Genomic DNA, 20,053 nt, shown 5'->3' with positions numbered 1-20,053 from the left:
CTAGTTGTCCAATGTATTTGCCTACTTGGAAAGACCTGGAATCGATTGCCTTCCATGTATGCCAATTGGAGCCAATTCCTGGCAGCATGGGATGAACACATAAAAGTAGGAAAATCTGAAGAGAGGTGACAATAAGGGATTCGATGGAAAGACTTTCTACTTCTCTGCGTCCTGTCAGTTGACCCAGACACAGCTCAGAAACTAAAGGAAACTAAGGAAAATGTTATTGGTAGCTCTTATTTCACTCTCTCTCTTTTTTTCATTCTTTCATCTCTCACAATCTCCAAAAATGGTGAGAAATAAAAGCCAATGATGCTGTGAATTTGCTAAAAGAATATCACATACATAAACTTTATCAGACTAAACACTCCAGCCAATATTTCCAACTGACAGGAAAGCAACTGTCACAAAGTTAGAAAATTTGAAATGACAAATCTCATCACAACAGAATTTCTTCACAAAATTTTCTTCAAAAGTAAAATTGAAACTATGACCAAATCAGTTTTTGATTGGCTCCTTTGTGATTCAGGCAAGGGAATCATTTAGCATTGTGAGGTAATAAATAGTGCACATCATCATTTCATTTTCAAGTAGAAACAGAATAATGAAGCAAGGCTTATGAGTCATTTGCATGAGAAAGTAGCTCATATTCCCATGGCTCCTACACTTGGTACAGTCCTCTATTCTTCAACCCACATCCAGAACTTCACAGGGAACTCCTGATAACTAAAGAAGAAAAAGAAAAACAAAAACCAGATCTGGTTTATAGATAATTCTGCTCATATACTGGGACCTTACACGTGTCAGCAGTTTCCATAGAACCTGTAGGCCAGTAGTGAAAGTAAACCCTCTCAGTAGGCATTACTTCAAGCAGGGCATGTGACTGTTCATTTTGCTTGGAAGTACAGCTGTAGGGTAGATATCTACACTAGTTAATGAGAGGTAGCTAATAGTTTGGCAGGTGATTAGGGGCTTGGAGGGAAAATTATTGAGAGAAAACTGAAAAAGTGGTGACAGAGAGGTCTGGTAAATAGGCGGGTAGACAGAATCCCCCAAATGTGCAAAGTCTAAGGATATTTGCTTTCAAGTAAATGCTCTACAGCGAGCAACCTCCTTGGAGGCAGTTGAACACAATGACCCATTCTATTGATGTCTGGAAGCTTCTCCTTGGCCACCGCTGTACTTGGTCAATGAGCTTATGAACAAAGTAACCATGATGACAAGAAATAGGCTCAGCAACAGAGACTACCTCTTCTTTTTCTTTTTTTGGTTCTACATATGTATTTTAATTTTTTATTAATACTTATTTTAATTTTAAATTTTTAATTGGAGGATAATTGGTTTACAATATTGTGTTAGTTTCTGCCATACATCAGCATGAATCAGCCACAGGTATACACACATTCCCTCCCTCTTGAACCTCCTTCCCACCCTCCACCCCATCCCACCCCTCTAGGTTGCCAGAAAGCATCAGTTTGAGCTCCCTGCATCCTACAGCAAACTCCCAATATTAGTGGGAATTCCTAATAATGTCCTTTCACAGCCTTGAGAAATTCCACAGAAATAGCACCTAGAAAAACAGCATATATTAAGAAACTGTGTTAATGATTATCTTTCATGTTTTTCTTAAGAATAATCTCCTTGTTACAAATCCCCAAGGCCAGACCCAGAAGGGAGTATGACTGGGATCATGAAAGCATGGACCTTGGAACACCGGATTGGCAGCAGGCATGACTGCTGCCTGTGCACTTGCTGATTGTTCCCAAGACTAGCCCGAAGGAGAATGGCCTGGGGTAAAAACAGGAGATCTGGACTATGTCAGTGTAGTGTCTTGGGAAAGATAAGATCAAAAAAATCTTGTAGTCTGCAATTAGGAATAAAAGCTAGACTCAGAATGGACTCTGCACCTCAGAGAGGTGCAGGTCCCCTGCACTCGTTGCTAGAGGCTACAGGTCCCCTGACCTGTTGCACCAGATTTTGTGTTCTGTCTTCATTCTCATCACTTGCTCCCAGACCATTTGGGCAACACCACTATCCATTTTACATACGGTAAAGTATACATTTCAATGCTACCCTCTTAATTTTCTCCTTTCCCAACTGTGTCCACAAGTCTGTTCTCTATGCTTGCGTCTCCATTGCTGCCTTGCAAATAGATTCATCAGTACCATCCTTCTATACTCCATATATATGCATTAATATATGATATTTGTTTTTCTCTTTCCGATTTACTTCACTCTGTATGATGGACTGTAGGTTCATCCATCTCATTAGAACTGGGTGAAATGAGTTCCTTTTTACGGCTGAGTAATATTGCATTTTTTATATGTACTAAATCTTCTTTAGCCATTCATTTGTCAATGGACATCTAGGTTTCTTTTATGTCCAGCTATTGTAAATAGTGCTGCAATGAACACTGGGGTATGTGTGTCTTCTTCAATTTTGGTTTCCTCAGGGGATATGCCCAGTAGTGGGATTGTTAGGTCATATGGAAATTTTATTCCTAGTTTTTTAAGGAATCTCCATACTGTTCTCCATAGTGGCTGTATCAATTTACATTCCCACCAACAGTGCAAGGGGGTTCCCTTTTCTCCACACCCTCTCCAGCATTTATTGTTTGCACATTTTTTTTTCTTTTTTGATGATAGCCATTCTGACTGGTGTGAGGTGATACCTCATTGTAGTTTTGACTTGCATTTCTCTAATAATGAATGAAGCAACACAGACTGCTGTGCACCAAAATAATGTAATTTAAATTACTACTAAGTGACTAAACTACCAACATCACAAACTTTGAGCCCTCACTTGGGGGCTATTACTCCACTGGGGAACCAACTACCTACCCTGGTGTCAGGTTCCCTACATTTGACCACTTCTGTATTAGGGGCACAATGTATATCTAACCTCACTGGAATAGACATTTATTCTATACATAGATTTCCCTTCATGTCCCACAATGCTTCTGCCAAAACCACCAACCACGAAATTACTGAATGTCTTATTCAACAGCACCTTCAGCATTGTTTCTGAGACAAGAAGCCAGTTTATAGAAAAAAAATCGGCAATGGGCTAATATTCTGGAATTCACTGGCCTCAGAGTAAGGCCGCTAACCCTGAAGCAACTAGCTTGATTGGATGATGGAATGACCTTTTGAATACTTGATTATGGTATGAGCTAGGAGACAATACCTTTGGTGAGGGAGGGCATGTAATGATACCCAGGATATGGTAAATACTCTTCATCTGTGACTAGTGGCAATGTATCTCTCTCATCAGGATCCATGGATGCACGAATCAGAGAGAGGAAGTGAGAGTGGGTCTTTTCACTGTTATGACCAATGTTGGGACACAGGAACATTTTGCTCCCTCTCTATTCCACTGATAATTTTCATTTGAACTCCAGAGTCTTTACATGATTTTTCTGGTGTTTCTTTGTGATCGGAATTTATGAATAAAAGGCATGATTTTATTTAAAGAGATAAGAATCAGTGGAAGAATGGGGTGTATTGAGTTATGTCAAGGAAAGCTTGACATAAAATAAAATCCTTAACTTCCCCAATGTGGGGTCAGCTAACTTGTGTAAATTACTGAGGGGGTTAATTCCTCATGACAAATACCTGATCCTCTTTCAAACTCCTGGAGGAGATGAGTGACACTATTTTGGATAGACTGCAACAGTTGAAGATTCACAAACCAGCTACTACCCTTCAGCACTTTTTTCATTCGTAGTGGTCCTCAATAAATAGATACGTCCAAGTGGAAGTGCCGGGGATTGAACCCGGGGCCTCGTGCATGCTAAGCACGCGCTCTACCACTGAGCTACACCCCCTATGTTGCCAGGAGGTTTCATTCATATTAGACATTACTGAAGATTTGGTGAGTAATGCAAAGTAACTAATTGTCCTGTGAATTAATTTACAAGAGTTCTGGGCGGCCCACTCCACCCAAAGTAAAAGCCTGATCAGTTTACTTGATCAGAAAGAATAATGATACGTTGTCTACTACTTCTGGTAACTGTACAATATAATTACGATTGGTGGTAGAAGAGTAGAGAAGCACAGAGAAGGGATGATCACTGGACAGGTTTGCTTCTCCTTGGTCCACAACTCTTTCATTAACCCGAACAGTTGAAAGAATAATGTCTTCTAAAAGATAATTGACTGAGAACGTCTTACTTTTGCTTTTCCTTCTCTTTCTGTTCTTTCCCCTTCGTGCTCCTCAATGATGCTGCCAATGTCACTGGGTCCTCAAGCCTGATAATGTGAGTCTGTTGTGCTTGTTGCCTCAGGTTCGAGAGATCCTGCGTGAGCCAGATCTTTCTTTTTCTTTTCCTTCAATCAAATGTTCCTTGGGAAGACAGACTTCAACAGTGATGATGAGGCCCTTGGAGTGAAATGTTATGAATTTAACTTTGCTATTGAGCAGAAAAAGTAAGGGAAAGTGGGAAAATTTTGTGCAGCATGGTTTAGGAGAGTGAAATAGGATAGTAATGGCGGTGCTAGAAATAAAACATTTCATCAAAGATGCCGACGGGAAATGTTGGATGAACATGTGGCAAAAATTAAGTTAAATGAAATAATTTAGCATCCATGTTAAGGAAGTTGTTGATGTTAGAGAACACATGAGTAATTTCCATAAGAAAGAAGCACAAGTATGCTAGGGGGTGTAGCTCAGTGGTAGAGCGCGTGCTTAGCATGCACGAGGCCCCGGGTTCAATCCCCGGCACCTCCACTCGGGAGACTCTTTATTGGAGACCTCAGTAAGCCATCTAGGAGAATTTTTGACTTGTTTATTATTGTTGTCATTTTTGCCTTTGCTGCCTTTGGTCTTTTGAATGAGTCAAAGTTTCCTGCCTTGTTCTTGTGCCGCAGTTTTCTTTGTCACTTTGGAATACAACGATATAATTCGTGCGGGTGTACTCAAACCATTTGTTTCCATGTTTTTATTAGCCATCTTCTCTCTAGCCATTTTGAGCAATCACAGCTGTGTTGTGGGGTACACACAGTGTATAGGATGCCTGCCCCCACCTCTACTATTCTTAGGTAACAGTATTGTATGAGGACTTCGGAAATGGCCAAAGTGAAGCCAGATACTTCTGATCCTCAAGTGTCTTTGATGGAAATACCATTTGTGCTTAAAACAAAGATCTAGAGGAGGACAGACTGTAATTGTTTGAATAGACTTTCTCTGTTCGAACTGTGGCTCTTCAGAACTCCCACTGGGAGAAGTGTAATATATAAGCTGTAGAGAACACTGAAAATGTCCCAAAAGATCTCTAGAAGAAAACTGGGTTTCAGGAGACTTCTGCGTAAGAGTAAGAAACAAGAATGGAAGAGCTAAAGAATCTTCGCTCAGACACTTAAACGCGCTACCATCAGGGCAAAAGTTTGAGGCGCTATCCAAGGTGCTGACACTTGCATTCTTGGATATGTATTTAGGAGTGTTCGTTTGCTGTCCGGCTTACATTTCTTTCTCATTTGCCCCTCACATTCCAAATCTAGTGTGCTAAAAATCTGTTGTTGCCTCAGATACATAAGCCCAAAGCCACCGGCGGACTCTGCTTCTACGCTCAGCATTGTTCTCACTGCAGTCACACAGGAATGCAGACGTGGCTTTCCAGTTGCTCTTTATAAAGCTATCAATTTCTGCAGTGCGTGCGTACATGCTCAGTCGCTCAGTCGTGTCCGACTCTTTTGCGACCCCATAAGCTGTATCTCGCCAGGCTCCTCTGTCCATGGGCTCCAAGAATACTGGAGCGGGTTGCCAAAACTCCAGGGAATTTCCGGCAGTACTGCACCGCAAACAAAAATTCAGCTACACAAGGGCCCTCCAAAGTGCTCAACCTGTTTATCCAGCGAGGAAAAAGCAACTAGTAGCTCTCAAACTACGATAACTGGAACAAAACAAACGGGATTTTCGTAGGACATACGTTTTCACCTACTTCGCTTAGAATAAGGAAGACTCCTCTTGAGGCGAACCTGTCGACATGCAGAAGAGACCAAGACTTCGGATACATCCACATTCTCCCTTATCCGAATATCAGTGGTGTATAATGCTCATTCTCAAACTTTATTCTTGTGTCCTCGTTTTCGTGCTCCAGGTTAGCTGCTTCTTCTTTCCCCGCAGCTGTCTTCCCCTCCCCACTCTCCCGCCAGGATGCTCTCACCTCCCCATTCCCTCTCTCCTCTCCGTTCCCCCTCAGCTCTCCAGTTCTCTGATATTAGTCTAGGAACAGCTGAACCTTGCTGATTTTCAGTCATTTAGAGAAGTTTTAAAATTACATGATTTCCTGTCCCCTTCCACTTATGACAGGATTTCCTTAAAACAAACTAAACAAAAACACAAAAAAAGTATACGTGTTTGGGTTGACAATGATGCACATTTGAATAAAGGCAGGAAACATCAAGTTATTTGTGCCCCAGGGACAGATAGATTTTGAGGACCTACCCAGGTGTGGGGAGGTCTTATAAAGAATTTTCTTTTTGGCTTCCTTCATGTTCACCTTCTTGTGGAAAACCATTCTGTCTGAAACAGGTGCAATATCGACAGGAGCATCTTTTCTAATCCTCTTTCCTGTCTTCTGTCCTTAGGGGTCTCAGAGCTAGATTTGCAGTGTCCTGGACAGAATGCTGCTTCTGTGTTTCCAGACAAAGATGCTAGGTGCAGTGGTTTAGTTATGACTGACTTAGCTCTTCATTTCATATCTATATTAGTTACACCTCATTCTTATCTCCCCACGAGGACCTAAATTTCCTGAGGAGTTCTCATGGCACTGGCCTTTGTATCCCCCTCCACTATCTTTTATATTTTTCTAAGAGCGTTGTAGACAGAAAAGAAGTTGAAGATGCAACAGAATATTTCATCCTGATGTACGCTTGGTGGTGGACAGGAACTGCCACTCAGGAAGTCAGCTAGCAGCAGTCCTTGGAGGGTCCCCTACTTACAAAAGACCTCTTTTGTATTCAGACACTTTTCAATTCAGAAAGCAAAGTCTCTTCTCTTGAGGGTTTCAGAAACAGCACGGTAGCTTAAATCTCGAAAAGCCCCCAATTAGTCGCTCAATCATGTCCAACTCTTTGCAACCCTATGGACTGTAGCCTGCCAGGCTCTGTCCATGGAATTCTCCAGGTAAGAATACTGGAGTGGGTAGCCATTCCCTTCTCCAAGGAATCTTTTCCCAGGGCTCTTCCCTGACCCAGAGATAGTGGCAACTTGCCATATGGAATATCCTAAACACCTTCTGCAGGCGATGTAGCTCAGTGGTAGAGCACAGTGTTTAGCGTGCACGGTGCCCTGGGTTCAACCCCAGCACCTCCAGGGCTTTAATCTCAGCCCTGAACTAAGGCTTATGACTTATTTGCCAAGTGACTTAGCAGGGTAGGCCAAAGATTTCACTTTATATGACTGATAAATTTTCAAAAATGGCAATGATTGATTCCATTGATACCTCTTTGTTGGATGACCTATGACATTCAAAAGTTTACAAGTATCTGAATAAAGGCAGGAAATGTCTACTTATTTGTAGGTCACTTACTGTGACCTACATTTTTCACAAGTTTTAAAACTTGTTCAAATAAACCTTTATTTATTAGGTGCAACCAGTTCTAAAATATTGTAGCAGATTTCACTCCATGTTGTAATGAATTGTTCAACTTCTCACAAAATAGTCTCACCTGAAGTTTTTTCCAGGAAGACTACTCACGCAGATTATTTCTTCAGTCACTTCAAACTGGCACTGACTCCTTGAATAAACAACTGAATAATATTGGTAACATCTGTTGGCTCATCAGGAGTCAAAGGAAACAATGCCAAATCATTTGTCTTATTTTAAAAATCAACTATTGATGTTATTTCACAGATATAGAGAACAAACTAGTGGTTACCAGGGAGAGGGAAGGGCAATAGTAGGATTGGGGAGTGGGAGGTACAAATTTGAGTGTAAGACAGATTCCAGGGGAACAAAGCTCATGGCTCAGGAGGTAAGGAACTTGACCGCAATATAGGAGACCAAGCTTCGATTGCTGGGTCAAGAAGATTCCCTGGAGAAAAATGTGGTAATCCCCTTCATTATTTTTTGCCTGGAGAATTCCATGAACAGAGGAGCCTGGTGAGCTACAGTCTATGGGATCACAAAGAGTCGGACACGACTGAGTGACTAACACTTTCACTTTGTAATAACTTTAAATAGAAATTAACCTTTTAAATTGTGTAAAATTTTTTTAAATAAAAAATTTAACTATTGATTTTTTTGTGAAGAAAGTCTGTTGTAGTGAGATATGCCATTTTAAATTTTCAAATTTTTGTGACAGTTGCTTTCCTGTCAGTTGAGAATTATTGTGATGAGTATGTAGTCTAGTAATGTTTATGCATATGAATAAGTTCTGTTTTGAGAGTGAGTTGGTAAGTCCAATTTGTTTGTAAGTCCAACGAAGTTAGCCTAGGTACTCAACTAATACAATCACTATATAGTACCATACTGTTATAGGCTTATAATATTTTTCACACAAAGAACACATAAAAACAAAAAATTAAAACATTTTTAATCTTATAGTACAGTATACTAGTACAGTACAACAGCTGGCATACAGGGTGCTGGCCCTGAGTGAACAGGCAAGAAGAGTTATTGCCTGGAGGAGGTAGAGGAGGCGGGATACAGTAGAGAGGAAGGATCATCAGCAACAGGAAGTGGAGGGTAAGCTGCAACAGCACTGATGTCTGGCATTGATGGAACGCACATTGGCATCTCTGAAAGTTTGCATATAGGGGACTTACTGTACATATATATATTTCCAAACTTATAGAGTTATTGGATTCCATTTCTCAGCATTTTTGGAGACTTTCAAAGAAGGAGGATCAAGAGGAAGAGAAAAATAAGAGACCCCCCCCCAAAAAAAATACTGCCATTTATGTTTTTTTAGTTTCTGAACTGGGTCTGGGTCAACTGACAGGATGTGGAGAAGCCGAAAGACTTTCCAGTGAATTGCTATGACCTCTCTTCTGCCTCCCTGCTCCACCTACCATCCCACACCAGAGGGAACTTGATCCAAACAGCACATATGGAAGAAAGATTCCAGTTCTTTCTGGACAGGCAAGTATATTGGACAACTAGACCATCAGGCTTAAGGAATTTGAAACCTGAAAAAGAAGCTGAAAGCAATCTAATTATTAAAAAAGAGGTCAAAGGCTACCATTTCAAGTGGCTGAAATAGCTCAGTTGGGAGAGCGTTAGACTGAAGATCTAAAGGTCCCTGGTTCAATCCTGGGTTTCGGCAAGCTGTGCTTTTTAGTTAATACAGTGTATTCCGTTAGCATGTTAAATATGTGCCACATTTCTGTCATGGAGGAGCTCATAACAGAAGCCCACTTTTAGATTTTCAATTTTTTTTTTCCAAGGTAATAAAGGTATCTTATGACCTCTTTAAGTTTACATAGTACTCCAACATATTAATACCCTGTGAGCAGTAAGCACTACTGATTTTAAAAAATAATAAAATATTATGCAATAATGACGCTGAAAACCTTGGGCAATGGTCACCGAGTCACTGTGATGTATAGTGTGAACAGCAGCAGTGGGAAGAGAAAAGGTGCCACCTATCGTCTCTGTTGCAGACACTCTCTGTTGTAGCTCGAAAGCAGCCATAGAAGATGTGTAAATGAAGTGCCTGTGTTCGAATAAAACTTTATATATGGACACTGACATTTGAATTTCATATAAACTTCATGTGTCAACTAATAGTAGTTTTCATTTTATTTATTCAACCTTTTAATGTTCCCAAACCATTCTTAGCTCTCTGGCAATGGTTTACCAACCACTAAGGAGAGGACCTCATTGTAAATACTCAGAACTTTAAGAGCAGGCAAGGTTGCAGTAGGCTTTTGTCAGTTAGAAATAACTGGAGAAAAAATTCAAACAGAAGGACCTCAGCCCCTAGGTATTTGAACTTTGTTTCCCCAGTTTAAAAATTCTGAAAGCTTACCTAGTGAGCTATCGTAATCTATAGATCTAGCTACTGGACATACATTTAACTAATTCATTTGATAGATATTATCCTAGTTGCAAAGCTTCTTTGCATTCTCTTTATGGCAGGGAAAATCCCATTTGAAAGAGATGCTATAATAAATACCCAGCTCTCAGGAATACTTTGTTTTCCTCTCTCTTCTGTCTTCCATTACTTTAGGCATCTCAAAACCAAAGCTGTCACGTCCCCTACAAAATATCACAGCAGGGTTTGCAGACCATATTGCTGGACTTGAGGTATTTTAATTCATGGTGAGTATTGTGAGTTCATTGCTTTCTTGCTTCCCCATTTCCCCAGAGAATTGGAAACTGCTCAACATTAATTATGTAGGACTACTTCTTTCCCTATAAGTGATAATGACATTTTTAAAGAGGAATAAATCCAAACTAATCTCAAGTTGCCTTTTGACTTCAGGATTCCCATCTCAGAAGAAAAGATGTGGAGCAGGAGCTCTAATGGAAATCTGCCTGGCTTTGAAACTTGCCCTGCTGCTTGTTGGCTGTGAACTGTTGGCAGTTAGTTACTTCACCTCATGGAGAGTCTATTTATCAAGGAGGTGATATAATCATGTAATGTAACCTATTGTTATTACTATAATATTATCCACTTCTTGTCCCCAGCTATATTTTAAAAGCACCATTTTTTTTTTTTGAAAGCTCGAAAAAAAAAACCAAATATGTCATATTGACCATGGTCAGAACTCAACCTAGAGTTCTGTGAGCAGGATTTCACCTTGCCCTTGGGAAACCAACCAAGTTTCAATGTCTCAAAACTCTAACCTTCCTACACCTGGTGGTAAGTAGATGATGCTCATTATCTAGCACTCACTGGGAAAAGGCATCTCGATTCAGCAAGTATACTTGTTCCTAGATTTGAGACAAGTTTGAAAGCAATTAATTAAATGGCATAAAACATGAAAAAAGTGGAAATACCAACTCCTTAGGGTTTGAGGATCCTTTTATGCTGGCCATCTCCTCACTCACACCCCGTAATTCCAGTCAATCATCTTGTCCAGGAATGAGTTGTTCAAATTTCTGATTTATCCACGATTTGTAAAACAAAAATCTTACTGACATTTGCCAGTTTACAGATTTCTTCCCTAGGTACTTTGTTACTGAAAGTGAAAGTCACTCAGTCATGTCTGACTCTTTGCAACTCCATGGACTATAGCCTGCCAGGCTCCTCTATCCATGGACTTCTCCAGGCAATTCTACTGGGGACGTTGTTCCCTTCCCCAGAGGATCTTCCCAACCCAAGGAGCAAACCAGGGATCAAACCCAGGTTTTCCCCCATTGCAGGCGGATTCCTAACCATCTGAGCCACCAGGGAAGTAAATTTATAATCTTCAAAACAATACTTAGTGTCTTCTTTAATGTTGTAAGGAACCTTACTTAATTCAATTATATCCCTAGAGTAGAACAGAATAAACCACTGCAAGTCAGTAGATGTTACTCTGGTTTCTAGCTCTTCATACTCTTGTAGAGCCAAGAGCTCCATGTGAGGAGGGCAAAAACATGGACAAGATTCTCCAGAACAGAGCTAGGTTGTACTGGGCTAGGGTTCTTGAAAACCAATGCAGATAGCTATTGCCATTACATTATTTTCCACAAAGGGGTTGTCACCATGAGGGGGTGTAGCTCAGTGGTAGAGTGCATGCTTAGCATGCACGAGGCCCCAAGTTCAATCCTCCGGCACCTCCAGCTGGAACTTGTTGTGTGCCATTTCTTTGGTGCTAACCAAAATGGCCCTGGGGAAATTTGTCACTCATAACTTGGGCATTTTTGTTCAAATACATCTGTCCATCTTTTATTTTTTAATTGGAGAATGTGTGGGTTTCTGCTATACAACGAGGGGAATCAGTCATAATTATATATGTTTCCCCTCCCTCTTGGCCCTCCCTCCCCGCCTTCCTCTACTCTCCCCAGGTAATCACAGAGCGCCAGGCTGGGCTCCCTGTGTTACATAGCAACGCCCCACTAGCTACCCATTTTACACATGATAATAGGTATATGTCAATGCTACTTTCTCAGTTCGTCCCATCCTCTCCTTGCCCCGCTGTGCCCACAAGTCCGCTCTCTACATCTGCGTCTCTATTCCTTCCCTGCAAACAGGTTCATCAGTACCATTTTTCTAGATTCCATATATATGTTAATATTTGATATCTGTTTCTCAGTTTCAGATTTGTCCACCTTTTAAAACCATCCACTGTAGTCACTGAGCAATCACTCCTACATTGGTTAAGGTCTTTACTACACAAAAATTAACTACTGGGGAAAATCAGAGTTCAGAGAGCAGGAAAATCACTTAGACTATGTCCCCACCTCATCTTTCATCAAACTAGCTTCAGGAATCAGTTCAATGGAGTTTTCCCTGGATTTGGAGAAAGTTTAAAATTAAGAAGCTGGAAAATCTGAAGTGAACTTGCCCTAGTACTTTGGGGAACACAGTTCCTCTTCTGGCATGAAGAACACAGGATTCCCCAGTGGTGAGATGAAGGACAGACTGGCTGCATAATTTCCTGGACACAAGGCCCTCTGAAATGCACTGATCACAGACATATAAGGCTGGCCATGATGACAGGTACAGAAGCGAATGCCCCAGCCAAAGAGGCAAGCCACTCTCTTGTGCCCTTGCCCTCTTCTAAGAGGCTCAGAATGGATGTTCACCAGTGTCAGGTTTGAGCTGAGAAGGCAGGAGATGCTTACTCACCACGCAGACTTGCTAAACTGTCCTGTCCTGTTTGGGTCCCAAAAGGAAAGATGTAAAAAGAGTACAAGAAAACTTCTTTCTCCTTCTACTTGTCCTGGATTCTTATGCTGGGTATGCTTGGGAGAGCATTACCTTTTGAAAATGTTGCTAATGGAGATACACAGCTGGAGTCCTAAGCACTTATGGAGACATCCAAGAACGCAGATTTAGGACACTAGTGTCCAGAGATTTAGGATAGTTGCTTCATACTTGTGGGACAATTCTACCTTTTCCTACAAGTAGTTTAACTTTGTGGTCCTATTAGTGATTTTGATGAATCAACATGAATTTGATCATACAATCCAGTTTATGAAGTAAAATAGCTTTTGTGTCTTGCTTAAATGCGGGGGGGGGGAGAGGGTAGGTGTTGTAGAGGGAGACTTGAGTGCAAAGCAAGAGATTTGAGAGAAAGAGAAAGGTTATTCTTGGTCACAAAAGAGGTGAGTGGTTTGATTTGTGTTAAAATTAATGTTTTTTGCAAACAATTGGCTACTCCAAGAAACCACACTGTCACATAAAGTGATTGGCCACTGTAAAAGTTTTATTTCAGGAGTCTGGGAACCTTGCATCTTTCCTGCCTCAAAAATTTGGACATTGACCAGACGCACAAAATTGCCAATTGTTCTCTGAATTAACTTAGGGGGCACATTCCACCCAAGGTAAATATTTTCATGCAAGAAGCACCCTATCAAGCTATTCCATGCCATTGTGAAGTCACCTTCAACAGGAAAGACACTCCTTCCACTTTCTCAAAGACACTTGAGACCCACTCAAGTCTGCCCATCCCTTGTATCTGGTGATTCAGCCAAACATGTTCTAGGATCGCGTTCTTGAAACCAGGATAATTGAATTGTATTAAAGACTTTTCCTTCCAGCAGAGGCATGGTTGCTGCTTACAGATCCTGTCTGGAGCATCCTCACTCTGATATGCAAACCCTCCTAATAAAACTTTCTCTGGCATTGTATTTTCCCCTGATCCTGTCACCACTCCGCCATTGTCATTTCCTTCCCTTTGACTGCAGAATTTAGCCTCTGGCTCAGGCTTCTCCACTTCAAAAGCCCTCACTAATATCAATGATTTCAACATTTTAACTGTTGCTCTGTTTTGAATACATGCACACATAATCATGAGAGTGCCATAAAAATTCACTGGTTTCCCAGATTTTAAGTAAGTGCATTTTATAAAAATCCTCTGAGGGGAGGGAGGTGGGAGAGGGGTTATGGAAGGGGAAAACCTGTACACCCATGGTGGATTCATGTCAATGTATGGCAAAACAAATACAATATTGTTAAGTTAAAAAATAGAAAATAAACTAATTTAAAAGAGAAAAAAAAAATCCCCTGGATCACTAATGTTATTATGACAAATATTAAATATCTACTCTTATTGACCTTTTACTGTTCATACTGTTCATGGGCTTCTCAAGGCAAGAATACCGAAGTTTGCCATTCCCTTTCTCCAGTGGACCACATTTTGTCAGAACTCTCCACCATGACCTGTCTGTCTTGGGTGGCCCTACAGGGCATGGCTCATAGTTTCACTGAGTTAGACAAGGTCGTGGTCCATGTGATCAGATTGGTTAGTTTTCTGTGATGGTGTTTTTCATCCTGTCTGTTCCCTGATGGAGGATAAGAGGCTTATGGAAGCTTCCTGATGGGAGAGAAGGACTGAGGGGGAAACTCTGTCTGATGGGCAGGGCCACGCTCAGTAAATCTTTAATCCAATTGTCTGTTGGTGGGTGGGGCTGTATTCCCTCCCTGTTATTTGTGCGTGTGTGTTAGTCGTTCAGTCTTGTCCGACTCTTTGCCTCTTTGCGACCCTATGGACTGTGGCCAGTTAGGATTCTCTGTCTATGGGATTCTCCAGGCAAGAATGCTTGAACGGATTGCCATTCCCTTCTCCAGAGAAACTTCCCAACAACCCAGGGATCGAACCCTGGTCTCCTTCATCACAGGCAGGTTCTTCAGCGTTTGAGCTACAGGGAAGTCCTAAAACGATTGGCAGCGGTGGGATTCGAACCCACGCCCCCGAAGAGACTGGAGCCTTAATCCAGCGCCTTAGGCCGCTCGGCCACGCTACCACCTAATGCTCTGTTTTTTTATCTGGGGCCAAACTATGGTGGAGGTAATGAAGCTAACGGTGACCTCCTTCAAAAGGTCCCATGCATGCACTGCTACACCCAGTGCCCCCAACCCTGCAGCAGACCTAACAGAAGCAGAAGATATTAAGAAGAGGTGGCAAGAATACACAGAAGAACTACACAAAAAAGATCTTCACGACCCAGATAATCACGAAGGTGTGATCACTCACCTAGAGCCAGACATCCTGGAATGTGAAGTCAAGTGGGCATTAGGAAGCATCACTACGAACAAAGCTAGTGGAGGTGATGGAATTCCAGTTCAGTTACTTCATCTCCTAAAAGATGATGCTGTGAAAGTGCTGCACTCAATATGCCAGCAAATTTGGAAAACTCAGCAGTGGCCACAGGACGGGAAAAGGTCAGTTTTCATTCCAATCCCGAAGAAAGGCAATGCCAAAGAATGCTCAAACTACCGCACAATTGCACTCATCTCATACACTAGCAAAAGGAAAGGAAAGTTAGTCACACAGTCGTGTCCGACTCTTTGCGATCCCATGGCCAGTAGCCCAGCAAGTCCTCTGTCCAAATTCAGATGGCTTCAATCTGGTCTATTTTGGTGTATGGAAGTCCATATTACTGAGCTATACATGACTTCCATTCTGTCACTGTGGCCATTCTTTTCATAATTCCACTGGAAAAAGATAGTGATGGCTAAGGAGAAGATAAGCTTCCAGACATCAACAGATTTGGTTATCTTGTCCAACTGTCTATTAAGATCCCCTTCTTAGGAGGTTTCTCTTGGAGAGCATTTACATGGAAAATAAATATCCTTAGACTCTGCACATTTAGTAAAATCTATCCATCTATCTGAGGAGCCTGGAGGGCTACAGTTCATGGGGTTGCAAAGAATTGGAACATGACTGAGCGACTGAGCACATCCGTCTGTCTCTTTCCCAAACCTCTCTGTCCTCAGTTTTCAGCAATTTTCCTCCCAAGTACCAGTCAGCCAGTCAAACTATTAGTTACCTGTCATGAATTAGTGTGGATCCCTATGCTACAGCTATCCTTCCAAATAAAGTGAACAGTTGTGTGCCCTGTGTAAAGTCAGGCCTGTTGGGAGGATTGACTTCACCACTGGCCTCCAAAATTCAAAGAGGCCCACTAGGCTTCCCTTTCTCACAAATTTTAAAACCTTTTTCTGTTCTCTTCATAATTTCACCACTACCAGTTATAACATATCGCAGTAGATTGTAATGAATTGTTTGTTCAAATTCTCACAAAAAAGTCTCACCTGTAGTTTTTCCACATAGACTGTTCATGCAGATTGTCTTCAGTCACTTAAAAATGACATTGGCTCCTTGAATAAACAGCTGAATAATGTCAGTAACATCTGTAGACTGACTCATCAAGAGACAATGAAAATGACACATCATTTGCCTTCTTTTTAAAATGAACTCTTGATTTTGCTTCCACTGTCCTCAATTCTCAATAAACTATTCTTACCCAAAGATTAGTGGTCTTAAGTTTATTTTCTCTAGGCATATTTCTTTTGGATATTATAAGTAAACAATTTTTGAAAAATTTCTTTGCCATGGTAAATAGGTTTCCTTGCAAGATTTACAAAGGAGCCAATCAGAGACTGACTTGGTTGCAACCTCATCTTCAGTAAAAACATTCTTGTGTGTGTGTGAAGAAATACTGTTGCAATGAGATGTGTCATTTCAAATTTTCTAATTTTTGTGACAGTTGCTGTCCTGTCAGTTGGAATATGGTGACAAGTGTTTAGTAGTCTGGTAATGCTCTTGTATACTGTATTCTTTTAGCAAATTTATAGCATCACTGGATAACATTTCTCATCATTTTTGGAGATTATGTACGAGTATGGATCAAAAAGAAGAGAAAAATAAGGGATTCTCCAAAATATTCCCTATAGGTTCCATTACTTCTGAACAGTGTCTACAGGATACAGAGGAGCAGAAAGGCTTTCCACTGAATCCCTCCCTAATACTTCTCTTTAAAATCTCCATTTGTATTTATTCATCCCTTGCTGCCAGGAATTGTATCCAATTGGCATACATGGAAAACAGTATATTCCAAGTCTTTCTGGGTGGGCAAATATATTGGCCAACCATGCTTTAGGAGCTTGAACCCTTCCAAAAGTCAAAGTTGACAATCTAAACATTGAAAAAGAAATGTCCAAGACCCTTTCTTTTTCAGGTGGCTGAAATAGCTCAGCTGGGAGAGAGTTAGACTGAAGATCTTAAAGATCCCTGGTCCAACCCCAGGTTTTGGCAAGCTCGGTATTTTAGTGAATACCGAGGATAATTTGTCTTCCTGTGAAAAAGAAGTAAATGCTTACTGGGATGGTGCTCATGATACCATAATTCCTTCAGTATGTTAACGCCCAGAACACGATATAGTATCATGGTTCCCAGTGTCATGGGAAGCCCGGCGTGCTGCAGTGCACGGGGTCACGAAAGAGTCGGATATGACTTGGACTGAACAACAAGTGTCATGGTTCAGCCAAAGGAGCTCACTGTTGAGGTCAGCTTTTATTGTTTCTAAATGATGTGTAACCACTGCTAATTTTTTTAAACAATAAAATATTATGTGTGTGACACTGAAAAACTTGAGGAATCATCACTGAGTCACTGCAATGTGTAGTGTGCCCAGCAGCAGTGGGAAGGGAAAAGGTGCCATGTACCATCTCTATTACAACTACTCTACATTTTAGCTTAAAAACAGCCATAGATGATGTGTAAATGAATGAGGTTGTTGTGTTTGAATCAAACTTTATATATGAACATCTAAATTTGAATTTCATACAAGGTACATGTGTCACAAAATACTATTGTATTTTTTGACCTTTTAAAATAAAAAATGTTGCTCTTTCAGCAGCACACATACTAAAACTGGAAAGATACAGAGAAAGCGAGCATGGCCCATTGCACGGGATGACATACAAATTTGGGAAATGTTCCAAAACCATTCTTAGCTCACAGGCAATAGCTTACCAACCACTAGGGTAAAGGGAAGGGTAAAGGATCCTATTGCAAATACTCAGAACTTTAAGAGCAGACAAGATCTCAGTTGCTTTCTACCAGTTAAAAATAACTGGAGTCATATCCCGACACCACCAATAACTCGAGAATAAGTGCAGACACTCCAATACTGAACCCTTAGGGATTTGAACACTGTCTCCCTAACTAAAATTTTAAAAGCTTAACTAATGAACCACCCAAACATAGACCCAGCTACTGGATATATAATCAGTTAATTCATTGGTAGATTTTGTCCTAGTTGCACATCTCTTCTGCATTCTCTTCATTGCTGAGAAAACGCCATTTGGAAAAAAAGAAAAAACAAAAAACAAACAAACAAACAAACCCCAAAACTCTGTAATAGCTACCTCTCAGGAATACTTTGTTTTCCTCCTCTTTTCTTTCTGTCTTCTGTGTCTTTAAGAACCAGAGCTGTAGCATCTGCTTGGAAAAGTCACTGCAAAGTTTGCAGACATAGTGCCGGGCTGGAGGTGTTTTCCTTTCATCGTAATTATTGTGAATCCATCCTTTGGGTCTAACTTCCCCACATGCAGTTAAATTCTCAAGGAAGCACACTACTCTTTCTCACATCCTTCTGCATTATGTTTTTTCATTTTATTTGCAGTCTGTGTAGGCAGAGGGGAATAAAATGGAAGGAGGGAGCATTTGAAGACTCAAGGGTATGTTCCATAATGGGCTTCTCTGTGTTGGTGGATGCAAGTGCTACTCACGCATCCCTTGGCAAGCAGCCCTTAGGGCCCATCAGCTTTGGGAAGACTGAGTGTCCTATGTCCTTTCATTTGGGCTGCAGTGCCCCTTCTTATGATGTAGCTGTAAGATCAGATTTAGAGTAGGAGGTTCAGAAATAAAGGAGCTGCACAGACTAAACTCTATTCTGCCAACTATTAGGTCCTCAAAGACACCCAGAAAAGGAAGGAAGGTAATTAGTCATGAAAATTTTCTTGGAAGCCATGTGTCTGGGTGGGTGTAATTGAGTTGTGGAGAAATCACAGAGCATGGAAGATGTCTGAGGTTTAAGGCTCCCCCGCCCCTTCAAGTCTGAGGGCTTCCCCAGTGGCTCAGTGCTGGGGAAGATACAGGAGATACAGGAGATGCCAGTTTGATCCCTGGGTTGGGAAGATCTCCTGGAGTAGGAAATGACAACCCACTTCAGTATTCTTGTCTGGAAAATCCCATAGACAGAGGAGACTGGTGGGCTACAGTCCATGGTGTTGCAAAGAGTCAGACACAACTGAGCACGAGGACCATGTCTGGGCCTCTCTTTTTTCCCTCTTTTTTCTTACTTTTGATTTTGCATTTCTTTACTCATCTTTTCCTGCTCACATTCAAGGGAGACTATCTAATTTAGTTGGTTGCTTTAAGCGCTCAAGCATTTCTACTCCAAGGGCTTTGGAATCCATGACTAAACCTGATGTATCAGAACAAGGAAAGCTGGATGGAGTGAGACAACAAAGGAAGATACTGTTCATCCAAGGCAGTAATCATACCAAACCCACATTCACAAACCAGTTATTGATTCATTTGCAAAAAACAATTGAAAGAAGAGTAGAAAGAGAAAAAAAATAAGGAGACCATGCACAATTTTCTACCCCTATTTTCTCAACTGTCTTTCTCAAGAAACAGGTTGCAGACTGAGGAGCAGAAAACCTGCCCACTAATTTTCTTCCACTCTCTCCTTATGTTTCAAGCTCTACTGAGGGCAACTCAGTACAGTCACCAGATGTTGAAGTCTGTATATCTGAGTTCTATCTGCATGAGTAGACAATGCACAATAAATCGACTTCTTACAAGGACACTGTTGCTATCCAAACCTCAATTTGTTAAAACAAGTACTTGGATCAGTGAATGTAGAGTTTTCTAATGTGACGTAAATAGATAGATTCTGAGATCCGACTGAGTACTCAGATCTGTTGCTAGAGTTTGGCAATGGTCAAATTTAGTCAATAACTCTTTCCTAATTCATGTGTAGAAGCTTTCTGACCACAGACACTGTCCTCCATCCTTGAAGTGACTTGTCTATAGAGGACTGAAATGGAGAGGATGGGAATTCCATGCTTTCAAATCTTTGTCATCATATATACACATATTAAGGAAACCTTGCCTGGTACACCACAGAAAATCACACAGAAAACATGAGAGAAGTCAG

General features: G+C 41.1%; 5 non-coding genes across 5 annotated transcripts; 3 read left to right on the top strand and 2 right to left on the bottom strand.

Moving 5' to 3' along the window:
* Positions 1-3,754: 3,754 nt before the first annotated feature.
* TRNAA-AGC (transfer RNA alanine (anticodon AGC)) lies at positions 3,755-3,826 on the bottom strand. Its single transcript has one exon. It is a non-coding gene; the product is annotated as a tRNA-Ala (tRNA).
* An 830-nt stretch (positions 3,827-4,656) lies between these two features.
* Positions 4,657-4,728, top strand: TRNAA-AGC (transfer RNA alanine (anticodon AGC)). The gene has a single exon. It is a non-coding gene; the product is annotated as a tRNA-Ala (tRNA).
* A 4,468-nt stretch (positions 4,729-9,196) lies between these two features.
* On the top strand, positions 9,197-9,269 carry TRNAF-GAA (transfer RNA phenylalanine (anticodon GAA)). The gene has a single exon. It is a non-coding gene; the product is annotated as a tRNA-Phe (tRNA).
* Positions 9,270-14,763: 5,494 nt separating this feature from the next.
* Positions 14,764-14,845, bottom strand: TRNAL-AAG (transfer RNA leucine (anticodon AAG)). Its single transcript has one exon. It is a non-coding gene; the product is annotated as a tRNA-Leu (tRNA).
* Positions 14,846-17,728: 2,883 nt separating this feature from the next.
* LOC145519291 (U6 spliceosomal RNA) lies at positions 17,729-17,834 on the top strand. The gene has a single exon (XR_014063703.1). It is a non-coding gene; the product is annotated as a U6 spliceosomal RNA (small nuclear RNA).
* Positions 17,835-20,053: the final 2,219 nt, after the last annotated feature.

This window comes from Giraffa tippelskirchi, chromosome 8, assembly GCF_054371585.1.
Source record: "Giraffa tippelskirchi isolate mGirTip1 chromosome 8, T2T-mGirTip1v1.2.pri, whole genome shotgun sequence".
NCBI classification, from domain to species: Eukaryota; Metazoa; Chordata; class Mammalia; order Artiodactyla; family Giraffidae; genus Giraffa; species Giraffa tippelskirchi.
This window is presented reverse-complemented; position numbering and strand designations above follow the sequence as displayed.